The sequence below is a fragment of the Pan troglodytes genome, chromosome 11 (genome assembly GCF_028858775.2).
Source record: "Pan troglodytes isolate AG18354 chromosome 11, NHGRI_mPanTro3-v2.0_pri, whole genome shotgun sequence".
NCBI classification, from domain to species: domain Eukaryota; kingdom Metazoa; phylum Chordata; class Mammalia; order Primates; family Hominidae; genus Pan; species Pan troglodytes.
In genome coordinates, this window is record NC_072409.2 from 25,525,581 (window position 1) to 25,539,425 (window position 13,845).

The 13,845-nt window shown below is 41.3% G+C and overlaps 1 protein-coding gene across 5 annotated transcripts in view; it reads left to right on the forward strand.

Moving 5' to 3' along the window:
* The window catches only part of ZNF883 (zinc finger protein 883), a 63,624-nt gene extending 50,183 nt beyond the window's left edge, over positions 1-13,441 (forward strand). For all 5 annotated transcript variants that reach the window (XM_016961440.4, XM_016961439.4, XM_016961441.4 and 2 more), the window contains 5 exons: positions 107-243; positions 2,034-2,141; positions 2,484-2,585; positions 2,764-2,809; positions 13,057-13,441. The gene's annotated coding sequence lies outside the window, so the exon portion shown is untranslated. The remainder of the gene's footprint in view (positions 1-106; positions 244-2,033; positions 2,142-2,483; positions 2,586-2,763; positions 2,810-13,056) is intronic.
* The last annotated feature ends 404 nt before the right edge of the window (positions 13,442-13,845 follow it).

A 13,845-nucleotide genomic window follows, 5' to 3' on the forward strand; every position in this document is an offset into this window, starting at 1 on the left:
ACTTCACCATTATGAGCCCTGGCCCACAGGCCAGAGTTCAAGGAAAGAAGTGTCCATGTGGTATCCCCACTCCTCTTTTCTTACCCAATGACCTTATTTATTGCAGATTTCAGGAGAGTGGTATTCGGTTCTCTTGGCCTCTGACCGCAGGGAAAAGATAGAAGAAGATGGAAGCATGAGGGTTTTTGTCAAACACACTGATAACCTGGGGAACTCTTCTCTGACTTTTAAATTGCATGAAATGTAAGTATGGCCTTTTTTAGTTGGGGAAGGAAAAACAGAAGCCTGGGTATGGTCTTGAACACACACACATTCACTGATCCAGGACTTGATGGATCTGGGGCTTTTCAAGATTCAGAGAGAGACAAGAGTCAGTTACAAGAATTTTAAATGTAATTGGAGTGGGAGAAGCAGGAGGTAGAGGGATATCAGAATCTTAAGTAGTATGACAATATAGCATAGGTTAAGCAAACTGAATTTGGAACTAACAGCCTGAATTTGAATCTTTCAGTTACCAGTTGTGTTACCAAGAAAACTAATGTCTTTCCACCTCCCTTTTCCCATGGGTAAAAGGGGATGACAATAATTCTTCCTCATGTTGTTTTGTTTTGAGGTGTGTGTGTGTGTGTGTGTGTGTGTGTGTGTGTGTGTGTATGTGTGTGTGGACCAAGGCAGGTCACATTTGTAAAGCACTTACTTGAGAGGCTGGCACGTGGTGAACACTCAGCTAATGATCTAGACAAGTAGTTTTAGTAATAGCAACGGTGAGAAGTAGCAATAGTAGCAATAGTGATAGAAGTTGTCATTTAAGTCATTCTTATCAAATCATGTGAAATAATACACATAAAAGGTCTTTGATAATTGTACCAAAAAATGTTCAAAAGTTGAATCAGAAACTCAAGTTACTGGTAGAGGAGAAGGTCAGCAAGCCAGCCTCATCAGTAGCCCTTGGGCATCAATTTATTGTTTTACAGTGAAAATGGAAACTGTACTGAAATTAATTTGACTTGTAAACCAACAGAAAAGAATGCCATATGTAGTGCTGACTAAGTATTTTTTTAAGTCTTTCTAAATTATACTTCCAACTGCAAGGAATTTACTAAACCCCAGTATCTTCATGATCTTGATCAATTTCTGATCAATGACTATTTTGATAATAAAATGGGGGTCATATAATAGCCAATAACCTGAAGCTGGGAGAACCTTGCATGTAAAAGCCAGTGCCTGCCACATAATACAATCAGCTTCAGGAAAGTGACTTGGTCATATGCACCTCCTGCAACAAAAGTTAATTGGCAGGGAAAAAATATAAATTGGGGGCTGGGCATGGTAGCTCACACCTGTAATCCCAGCACTTTGGGAGACCAAGGCAGGGGAATCACCTGAGGTCAGGAGTTCGAGACCAGCCTGACCAACATGGCGAAACCCTGTCTCTACTAAAAATACAAAAATCAGCTGGGCATCATGATGCACACCTGTGATCTCAGCTACTCGGGAGGCTGAGGCAGGAGAATTGCTTGAACCCTGAAGGAGGAGGTTGCAGTGAGCCAAGACTGTGCCACTGCACTCCAGCCTGGGCAACAAAGCGAGACCTTGACTTTAAAAAAAAAAAAAAAAGGTAAATTGTCAGGACAGCTTTTTATTCCCTCCCTGGCTTTCTGATGCCTCATGGTCATCGCCACAGCACATTGCTCAGGATGTAGCGTCAAGTAAGTAATGCCAGTGGGGGCTTATAGAGAGGACAGAGACACATCACTGACAGAGATGCTGCTGGAGGTGGGTAGGTCTCGGGGGGGATGTTAAAGGCTGAGTTGCTGCTGGGGCTAAATTTTTTGACTGCTAGTGGTCAACCTACCCTTTTCTCAGAATTTGCCTCATGAAGCCCAGGACGATGCAAATGGAAGACATTCAACATCCTCACTATCTCTAACGGGATATGCACTTGAACTTGTGTTGTGGGAGAGAACAGGTAAAGGGTTTCAACTGCTTTCTATGGACCAAAGGAGTTCTGAGCTGTGTTGTTTCCTCCACAGATAACGGACACAATGTCGTTGACATACTTGAAACAGACTATGATAATTATATTTTTTATAACAAGAATATCAAGAATGGGGAAACATTCCTAATGCTGGAGCTCTGTGGTAGAGTATTTTCATGCTGACACTCATCTTGGGGTGGGGAAAGGAGGGAAGACAAGAAACTTAGATACAAAGTGGTCTTTCCCACCTTATCCAGGGCCATCTCTCCTTCTCTGAAAACAGAGGCTTACCTTTGGTAATCCCTCAAGCTCAGTGAGAAGAAATTATGATCTTTCATTGTGCTACTGATGTCAAATTTAGGACACATTATATCCCACCCCCAAGACTTCTGCCTGGGCATCCAATGGCTGCCATTCATTTTCCCATCCGTCTTGAGCCCTGTCCCCTCATTTGCCTCTATGACGAATACCCAAGACATGGCAGTTACTGTCACTCTTCCCACAGCTCGAACACCAGATGTGAGCTCACAACTCAAGGAGAGGTTTGTGAAATATTGTGAAGAACATGGGATTGATAAGGAAAACATATTTGACTTGACCAAAGTTGGTAAGTTGGGGTTTCTGGTGTTCTCTTCCTAAATTCCCATGTTACAGAAGGGAGCAATCCAGGGGAAGTAATACCCTCCAAATCAGTCCCCTTTGTGCTAACTTGGAAAATCATCTGGTTTCTCTCTGAAAAATAAACTGGGGTTGGTGTCTGAATTTGTTCTGTTCTCCCTCGACAGATCGCTGTCTCCAGGCCCGAGATGGGGGAGCAGCCTAGGACTCCAGGTTGGTGATCTCTGACTCCGGTGGAGAGAGGGTGGCTCAGGGACCAGTGCCTTCCAAAAGCATTAGGGGTTTGCACCCAAAGATACCATAAAAATAATTTGGTAGGGAAGCTTGTGGGAAAAGCTTGAAATCTGGAGTTGGAAGACCTGGATAGAGGACCCAATTCTCCTATAAGCTTTGAGCAAATAACCTAAGACATAAAAAGGAGGCAATGGGCCAGGTACAGTGGCTCACACCTGTAATCCCAGCACTTAGGGAGGCAGCGGCAGGAGGATTGCTTGAGCCCAGGAGCCCAAGACCAGCCTGGGCAACATAACAAGACGCCATTCTCCATGAAAGGGAGAATTAAAAAAAGACAAAAAAAAAAAAAAAAAAAGAAGAGGAAACAATGATGCCTAGTTTACAGAGTTGCTGTGTAGATATAATGCTAGTGAAAAGGGCCCAGTAATTGATGATGTGCTAAAAATCACTAAGACTTCACGTTCGAAATGGAAAAAGAGTAGTAGGTTTTATGAATCTCAAATATGTTTCTGTGTTTGTGGACCAACTCTCAGGAGACCATCTCACCCTCCAACTTATAATCCACATTTCTTCTTCTGTACTCTGTATGTCCTTGACGTCTAACCTGGGAATGGAACTGTCTTTCCATTTTCTGCAAACCTGGAAAATAGATCCTGAGTTTTCTCAACTACCTTAGATTTATCGTGGGGCTTTATTCAGATAATATATGTGAAAGCCTTAGCAGCTTGCATAAAGCAAGTATTTAATAAGAGATATCTACAGATTTTGCCATTATTTCTCAATTTATCAAAAATTCTTCAAAACTTCTGACGTTGAAGATGGCAGAAACAAACCTAGGACCCTTTATTACTTCCTTTCTCTTTTTCGTATATTCAGCTGAGGGAAGGTTAAGATGGCATTAACAATAGCAAAAAAAGGAAAAGTCATTTACTCAACATCCTCCCTCCCTATTCTGGTATATAACATAAGTTAGAATACAGGGTCAGATCTATTTCTTCATCATTTTTCTCTGTAATAGAATTTCTCTTCATCATTCATCCAATGCAAGCAATGTTTAATAAGTTCCTGTGTTCTCTCTCTTCTCTGCTTAATTAGTGCTGAGTGAATGCTTCCTCACCTGGACTCTAGTATCTTCCCTTCCTGGTCCCCATGTCCTCTTATGACAAGTTCTGTGACCTGATTTCCATCATATCACACATGAAGACGTCATCCCTGCATCTTTAGGATCTTCCCTAACTGCCTAAGAAGACTCAGAAATTCACCAAGAATCAAAGGTTTTCTTTGAATTTCTGACTGTCTTTGTCACAGCCAGGGGAACTCTACATGAATAACACCTGACTCTACATGATCAATAAATCATTAACCTTGCAGTCATGTAATTTGTCTTTGTATCTGTGAGGATGTGAGGCTGACAGTGAGTGAATGAAGGGGCTTCCTTGCCCCTGAACCCATAATCCTCCTCTAGTGTCTCAGAATCTTCTCTGAGCTTCAGGATTCTCCTTCCTCTGCAGTAATTCCCTGTTGGTTATCCCAAGTCCCCATGAGTGCTGCTTGCCCTTTGATTTGCCAATTTCTTAGTGATCCGATAAGAACATTATAAATAATATAAGAATATAAGACTTGCCCCATGATTTCTGCATCCTAGAATTCGCTTTTCAATTGGGGACACTGACAGATAGATGCTGCTGAGGCTGATACCAGCTTGACAGAGATGCCTCTAGATCCTAGCTTCTCTATACCATCCATCCTATAAGATGGGTTCAGTGTCCTTTCGCACTCTTGAAAAACCCCCTTCAATCACCACAGTTATCTACTGTGAACACAGTAAGTGAGATTTCATTAAATGCAAACAATACCTGTCTTCAGCAACCTGTACTTGGTTTTGTCAGGAGGCATTGATGGGGAATGTTATTAACTTCTTCTTTTGAAAGCTAACAGGCTTGGGCAAAGGGATGTGAAAGATCCTTCACCACTAATAACCCTTTCCCACCAACAGCAGATTTTTAAAAATGTAAAAGTTACCCATGGGTGTTAGGACAGAGCAAGATGGGTCCTGCAAGAAGAATGGCTTAGTCCTTATAGGCATAAAGGTTAATGAGAGAAGGTTTTCTAGGCAGCTGAAGATCCCCGTATCTTGCTTTTCTCCCAGATCAGAAGACTAAATTAGATTCAGATTATTACTCCTGGATCAAATGCTTTGTCTGGTTAGTTGAAATATGGCAAAAGATTATGTAGAAAGACAACCAGTTACACTGAAATCTCTCATTTTTTACTGTTGGCATGTAAGGGAAAGAACAGCTGATGCCCAGAAGTGCATGACCTGGCAAAGCCTTGAGAACACTTAGAAAATTAATAACAATAACAATTGAGGACCACTTTGATGATGAGAGATGGCTGGGTAGTGCCACGTGTTAGGAAACTACAGCCCAGAGGGAGGCACGAAAAGGCCCTCTGCTATTTCCAAGTCAAGACAGCAGCTTGAGCTCACACTGAAACCTACCCCTTCAACTCCAAACATTTTGTGCAAGTGAGGCATGAAATATTAATAGCCAATGGAAAATAGGAAATGTTCATAGATCAGAAACAGAAAAATCCAGAATTCCCCCCCCCCCCGCCTTTTTGTTGTTGTTTTTGTTGTTGTTGAGACAGAGTCTTGCTCTGTCACCCAGGCTGGAGTGCAGTGGTGTGATCTTGGCTCACTGCAACCCTCGCCTCCCAGGTTCAAGCAATTCTTATGCCTCAGTCTCCCAAGTAGCTGGAATTACAGGCATGCACCACCATGCCTGGCTAATTTTCGTATTTTTAATAGAGACAGGATTTAGCCATGTTGGCCAGGCTGAACTAATGGCCTCAAGCGATCCACCTGCTGTGTTTCTTTAAAGACATGAAACACCTTGCCTCGCCAAGAAGCAGAACAATCCCTTTCCAAAGAAATAAAAAAGAAAAAACAGATGGGAATGATGAGGGTAAATGGACCAGAGCAGCATCATTTTCTGGGTTCTTAGAACAGTTCAGAAGCACCTTTAGTCAATGTAGTGCCAGGAACAAGTGTCACAATGGCCAGACAGGGATGCAGGCTGAAGATGCACACTTCTGAGGAGCAGAATGAATTTGAGACAGCTCCTCTCCCTCACCTGGAGTCTCAGAGAGAGGCTGGCTGCCTGTGATAAGGCACCACCACTCATTTGAGAAAGAAAAAAAGCAATCCTGGACTCTCACAGCTGGGCTTCAGTGCTATCACAAGCTCACAAGCTGGGCTGCTGCTCACAGCTAAGCCAGATTGTTCTGTTAGACATACACAATCTCATCAAACATCAACATTAAACAAAGTCACTCTGCAATCAATCATAAAAACAAGATCATTGTGCAATCCACAAATATGCCTCTCTTAGCTAAAATGAGTGGCAGCTATTTCTTTACCAATTACAGCTTTATCCTCATGCTTGTCTCTCCTCCCTATTGATAATATTTTTTGAGATATCCAATTGTTAAATTTTCCCCTTTTCTGACAGCACCAAATCTGGAGCTTTCTTAGTAGGTTTTTTCCAAATCCTATAGCTTTTTTTCTACCACTCTCTTATGGAGACACACATGGGTTCCCAATGGTGCGTGTTCTTCCTAGCTGCAACAGTCAACCCAATTTGTTCAACTACATGTATGTTCCTGGGGATCTTTGGTTGAAGGATATTAACACTTTTAGGACAAGAGCCCACGCCCATTCCATGCATCTGCAGCCTAGAATTCTGGGAAGCACCAAGCTAATTCACAAATGCAAGGCCTGGTTTGATACTGTGCACCTGGTAGGGACTACAACAGGATGCCTCCAAGAACTTTGGACTAAGAAATTAGGAGGATGGAATTGCCATTTACTGCAATCTGCTGGAGGAGTAGGTTTAGTGGGAAAGGATAAATATATCGGTTTTAAACATTTCATTAGTTTATCTAACCTGCTAAACTAGGCTGCTATAAAAGAGACTCAATCATAATCCATGTAATTTAATGAAGATAGAATTAATTTCTGTCTTCTATGAAAAATCTAACATAAATGATCCAAGTTGGCTGGCAACTCTGTTCCTTGTAGTCATTCAGGAACACAGTTCTTTGTTTGTACTATCCCCTAGGACATTGTCCTTATTCGCATGGTTAAAGCTGAGTTGCATGTGGTAAAGAAAAAGAGACTGGTGGAAGCATGGTCTTATGTCCACAGGATTCTGTGGCCCCTGACTCTGGAAGTTTCTTTCTTGTCCCTTATCCTTCATGATCACTACCCATTTCCTGCTTGTGCAGGTTTGGATAGATTATTTTGAGGAGTATGGAATTACATGCAGCTAGGCATGGTGGCTCACACCTGTAATCCCAGTGCTTTGGAAGGCTGAGGCAGGAGGATTGCTTGAGGCCAAGAGTTTGAGGCTGCAGTGAGCTGTGATTGTGCCACTGCCCTCCAGCCTGGGCAACATAGAAAGACCCTGTCTCAAAAAAAGAAAAGATTAACTGGGTATGGTGGCAGTTGCATGCCTGTAGTCCCAGCTACCTGAGAGGCTGAGGCGAAAGGATCCCTTGAGCCTAGGAGTCTGAGGCTGCAGTGAACTGCAATCACGCCACTGCGTTCCAGCCCGGGTAACAGGGTGAGACTCCATCATGCTTTTGCTATAGGCCAAGGCTAAATTTCTTTTGGCAATACAAATTTCTCAAAAATTTAGTAGACTTCTGCTATATTTGCCTCTCGACTTTTCCATGTTCAGGTAACTACACCCCCCAAATCTTATCTAGACATAGATTTAAGCCTGGAAACTCTGGTATTTCCTAGATTGACTTCTATGTTCTGCCTATCCCATCCCCTTCTCTTAATTTAATGGGGGCTACTTTGAGACCACTTAAAACAATGGATCTGGGTGGGGTGGATCCTTAAGCACCCCCACCTTTTTTTTTTTTTTTTTTGCCAGCAAGCTCACAACCTTTCTTGGTTAAGCCTAGATTTTTACTTCACAGTCATTAAACTGCTTTGCTGTGGGGTATAGAAGTAGCAACCCTCAATCAACTTAGAGGGAGGCTGCAGGCAGAGAAGGCCTCCTTTAGTAATGCCCTCCCTACTTGAAGCTGGGCTAACTCCAAGTCTCTCTTGCTCATAAGTTTTGTCGAAAGCAGCAAGCAGTTGCCAACACAATACCAATATGCCAATACCCTAAATCATTCCTGTCTATTCCCCTAGCTCTGCAGCCTTCGTCAGCACAAGGTCTGTCTTCCAAGGTACAACAAGCAACCATTTGACCAAATGTTTTGCTAACATGTAATTAGATATCACAGCTTTCCAGGCTGTGATATCTGAATTCTTGATACCTGGACGCCTCTGCCTACTGTAGGTCTCCTTAGGAGTCCTTCAGCCCCTGCCCCATGCTAGGCCTCCTCCACCCTCCAACCCAAACTCTGTGTACTTATGCATTGGGTATTTTTGTCTCTTTTTTGATTCCGGTATCTCCCTATTATTTTCTAGAAAGTAACATTCCTCTTTTTATCTTCTAAAAAAAGGAAAAAGACAATTACATTACAGATCCATTCAAGTCTAGAAAATAGGGTTTAGTTTTTATATACATTAGGGGAAAAATATGGAAAACCTCATAATTCACAGGGCATTGGGTAGAGTACTCAGAAATTTCTTGCTTCAGGGTAAAGAATAGTTAGCCCTCAATTCAGTGCTTTTCTTATCCCAACTAACAAATACTAAAAAGCAATATCAAAAAAGATAAACTGTTTTCAAGTAATTCAACTGTGCTCCAGAACAAGGCTCAAAAATAATTATAGAAATAGATGATCCAATCACACTATCTAGCATTCAACTTAAAAAACTACCTAGTACATAAAGCAGCAGAGAAATATGATTCACAATGAGGAGAAAAATATAAATCAATTGAAACTGACCCAGAACTTACATGGATGTTAGGCTCAACAAAGACACTAAAATAGTCATTTTAACTGAACTTCTATAGATGAAAACTACAATGCATGAGATGAAACATACACTACTACAAGAAATATTAAAGGAAGCCCTTCAGGAAGAAGAAAAATGTCACCAGATGAAAGTAGGACATAAAGCAATGAAGAACATCAGAAATGGTAACAACATGAGTGTGTTTATATTTTTCTTAAAATTTTTGAAAAAGATAACTATTTAAACAACATAATAATAAAGTAATATGCAGTTTTTCTTTTTTTGAGACAGAGTCTTACTCTTGTTGCCCAGGCTGGAGTGCAGTGGTGCACAATCAAGGCTCACTACGGTCTCCAAACCAGGGCTCAGATGACCCTCCCACCTCAAGCTCTTGAGTAGCTGGGACTACAGGCATGAGCCACCATGCACATCAAATTTATTTTTAAAATTTTTTTAGTACAGATGGGATCTCGCCATATTTCTCTGGCTGATCTCAAACTCCTGGGCTCAAGCAATCCGCCTGCCTCAGCCTCCCAAAGTGCCAGGATTATAGGCATGAGCCACCACACTCAGCAGTAATATGCAGTTTTAACATATATAGTCGTAAAATGCATGACAAAAATAGCAAAAAGGCTGAGAAAGGAAAGTACACTGCTGTAAGATTCTTGTATTATACATGAAGTGGCATAATATCATTTGTGGAAGGTAGACTGCCATAAGGTATAGATGTTTACTATAAACCCTAAAGTGACCATTAAAATGACAAAACAGAGTTATAGCTAATAAACCAACGAAGGAAATAAAATGGAATTATAACATATTCAGTCCAAAAGAGGGCAGAAAAAGAGAGAAAAGGAAGCAACCGATGGGACAAAGGGAAAATACATAAGATCGTAGACTTAAAGCTTCTTTTTTTAAACGTTTTTAAACTTTTAAGTTCAGGGGTACATGTGCAGATTTGTTACATAGGTAAACTTGTGTCGTGGGGGTTTGTTGTACAGATTTTATCACCCAGGTATTAAGCCTAGTACCCCTTAGTTATTTTTCCTGGTCCTCTCCCCTCCTCCCACCCTCCGCCCTCTGATAGGCTCTAGTGTGTGTTGCTCCCCTCTATGTGTCAATGTGTTCTCATCATTCAGCTCCCACTTATGGTGATTCCTCAAAGACCTAAAGAGAAATACCGTTCGACCCAGCAATCCCATTACTAGGTATATACCCAAAGGAATATAAATGGTTCTATTATAAAGATACGCACATGTATGTTCATTGCAGCACTTTTCACAGTAGCAAAGACATGGAGTCAACATAAATGCCCATCAATGATAGACTGGATAAAGAAAATGTGGTACATATACACCAAGGAATACTATGCAGCCATAAAAAAGAATTAAATCATGTTCTTTGCAGGGACATGGATGGAGCTGGAGGCTATCACTCTTAGCAGACTGAAAGCTTCTATTTGCTGCTCAGGGCTTCTACAAATGCATCCACATGTTACCTCCAGTAATGGAAACTCACACTGCCTCTAACTCCCTGCCAACCCAATGATGCTGCAGTGAACATAATTATACATTTCCTCTTCTGGATCTTCGTGAGATTTCTTTGGGTATATGCCCCAGAGTGGATTTCTGCACCAGAAAGTATGTATATACATGATTTGACTAAGTCCTGAGACTTTCTCCAGAAAGGCTGCACTCACCTACACTTCCACCATCAGTGCACGAGGGTTCCTGCATTTCCATCTCTCTTCCAACCTGGTCCTATCCAGCTTTTCCATGTTTGCTAGTGTAATAGGTGTAAATTGGCATCTCAGTGTTATATAATTAACATTTCTCTGGATGCTAATGAATTGGAAAGTCTCTTCCTTTACTTGTTAGCCTTTGGGGTTTCCTCTTCTGTACATTGCTTATTCATGCTATTCAAATTTCTCTCTTTTTCTTGTGCATATTTGCAGGAGTTCCTGGAACACCATTGCTTGTTAATTTCAGATATTGCAAATATCTTCTCCCACAGTCACTGTTGATTAACTTTGTCCATGATGTCTTTCAACTTTGATGCAATCAGATTCATCTTTTTTTGGGCAGTAGGAGGTTTATGTTTTATGCTTTTAAAGGTTTCTTTTGGAAATTATTTACTGCTTCTAGTACACAAAAATATTCTATGTTTTTTCCTATTAACTTTATAGCTTTGTCATTCACATTTCAGTCTTTATCTGGAGTCTACCTTTATATGTGGTATGAATTACAAATCCAGTTTTCCTGACTCAATTTACTAAACAATCTGTGTTTCCCCACTGGTCCTTAGTGCCACATTTATCATATATTAAATTCACAAGGTATTTACCAGGAGAGAATAGAAATATTTTAATTTTAACTCATTTCATCAAGAGCATGAAATGTCTGTCGATTTATTCAGGTCATCTTCTATGTCCTTTCTTAACATTTTAAAGCTTTCTCCTTGATAATTTTCTTGTGTATTCTTTGTTATTAACTCTATACTTTCACAGTTTTTTGGTGTTTGTTGTTTTCTTTTACCATCAGTTAATGCCATTAGTTTTTGCTGGTATAGAAAAGTGCTATTGATTTTTTTTTTTTTTTTTTTTTTTTTTTGAGACAGTCTCGCTCTGTCGCCCAGGCTGGAGTGCAGTGGTGCGATCTCAGCTCACTGCAAGCTCCACCTCCTGGGTTCTTGCCATTCTCCTGCCTCAGCCTCCTGAGTAGCTGGGATTACAGGTGTGTGCCACCATGCCTGGCTAATTTTTGTATTTTTAGTAGAGACAGAGTTTCACCATGTTGGCCAGGCTGGTCTTGAATGCCTGACCTCAGGTGATCCGCCTGCCTTGGCCTCCCAAAGTACTGGGATTACAGGCATGAGCCACTGCACTTGGCCTGCTATTGATTTTTATAGGATGATCTCTCTAGCAACTTTGATGAGATTTTTTATTAGTTCTCATAAAATTAGTTCTAATACTTCGTGGATTCTGTTGGTTTTACAGGTATACAGTCATATTATGTGCAAATGATGTCACTGTATCTCTTCCAATCTTTATGCTTCATGCTCTCTTTTTTCTCTCTTTTCCTTACAACTTTAGCTAGAACCTCCAGGACTAAACACTGAAACCATATTTTCTATCCCAGGGGTTAGAAAATTATGGTGCATAGGCCAAATCCAGCCCACTGCCTGTTTTCATATAGCCCATGAGCCAAGAACATTTGCAATTGATGTGATACTAGAAACACTAACTTTCAGCTTCAATTAAGCAAACTTATGCCAAAAAAGAATTCCCTTCTTCTCATTAAAAGACCTGTATTTCAAAATCATTGTATGCAATATTATATTTTGAGTTTCACCAAAAAAAAGTAGAAATGTGTTTTGCTGTTGTTATATAAATACCTACATAATACCCTTGATTGCCTCTTGGCCTTCAAAGCCTAAAATATTTTCTATCTAGCCCTTTGGAGAAAATTGTTGCTGATCCCCCTTTCTATCAGCCTTTACTCCAAAAGTTATTTTTTTATTTTTTATTGTTTTTTGAGATAGGCTCTTGCTCTGTCACCCAAGCTGGAGTGCAGTGGTGTAATCATGGCTTCCTGCAGCCTCAACCTCCCAGGCTCAGGTGATCCTCCCACCTCAGCCTCCCTAGCAGCTGGGACTACAGGCATGCATCACCACACCCAGCTAATTTTTGTATTTTAGTAGAGATGGGGTTTCACCATATTGCCCAAGCTGGTCTCAAACTCATGGGCTCAAGTGATTCACCCACCTCGGCCTTGCAAAGTACTGTGATTACAGGCATGAGCCACCGCAGCTGGCCATTCCAACCGTTATTTACTGTAGTTGTTTTGTGCTGCATTTCCCCCCAAATAAACACGTTTGTCAAAATGAACCACTTAGAATGCCTTTAATAAAATGGGCATGAAATTATACAACTGTGTGGTTAAGGAGCTATTTTGAAGTAGTCCTATTACTGCTCCTCTTTAAACTTTATGAATAATTTAAGCCCAAATGGAAGAAAATTAGATAAATGTCAAATATACTTCCAGAGTAAATATCAAATCAGGACATTCTGAGGTTATTTCAGGAATTCAAGGACAACAATGAAGACTCCAAATTTCTATTCTTGGCATAGAGGACTTTGTCATTCAGTGCTCTTATCCCAAGACAGAACTTTCATTGAAACTGTCTGTTCCTGGAAACAGGCCCATCATAATACTAGCTGTTGTTCTTGAAAATCAGTATTTCAGGAATATTGTTCCACTGGTTTCAAAATGTTTATGATGGCTCTGTTTTTGGTTATTAGAACAAGAGACAATTACTGGATAACCACTTGGTGAAGAGAGAAGTGGAGTGTCGGGTTGATTGGAAAGCCTGGTGCTGCACGTCCGACCTGGTCAGCAGTACCAAGAGCCATTACCCAGCTGCCTGGATTCCCACAACCTAACACAACTACCTGCATTTTCCCATGTTCCTGTTAAACCTGCATTAGCACTGCACACAGTTTTCCTCAAAAACCCAAGAACAATTTCACCTCTACACTCTTCTCCTTGCAGTTCCCTTTGTCTGAAATACTCATCCCCCAGATGTCTGCACGATGCACTCCCTCATAACTTTCTGGCCCCTGGGGGTCACCTCAAAGAGGGTAGCCCCCAGAACCCCAAGAATAAAGGAGTACTCTTTCCCCAGCCTCCTTGACTGCCCCTCATACTTGTTTGTTGCCTGTACCCACTCCCTCTAAGTGCAACAAAGTCAAGAGTTTTATTTGTTCACTGTGGTATCAGCACTGGAAACAATACCAAGCGTGACACAGGCACTCAGTATTTGTTGCTTTAATAAGTGGGCTTCCGGCCGGGTGTGGTGGCTCATGTCTGTAATCCCAGCACTTTGGGAGGCCGAGGTTGGCAGATCACCTGGGGTCAGGAGTTCAATACCAACCTGGCCAATGTGGTAAAACTCCGTCTCTACTAAAAATACAAAAATTAGCCAAGCGTGGTATGTGCCTGTAGTCCAAGCTACTCAGGAGGCTGAGGCAGGAGAATCACTTGAACCCAGAGGCGGAGGTTGCAGTGAACTATGGTCATGCCACTGCACT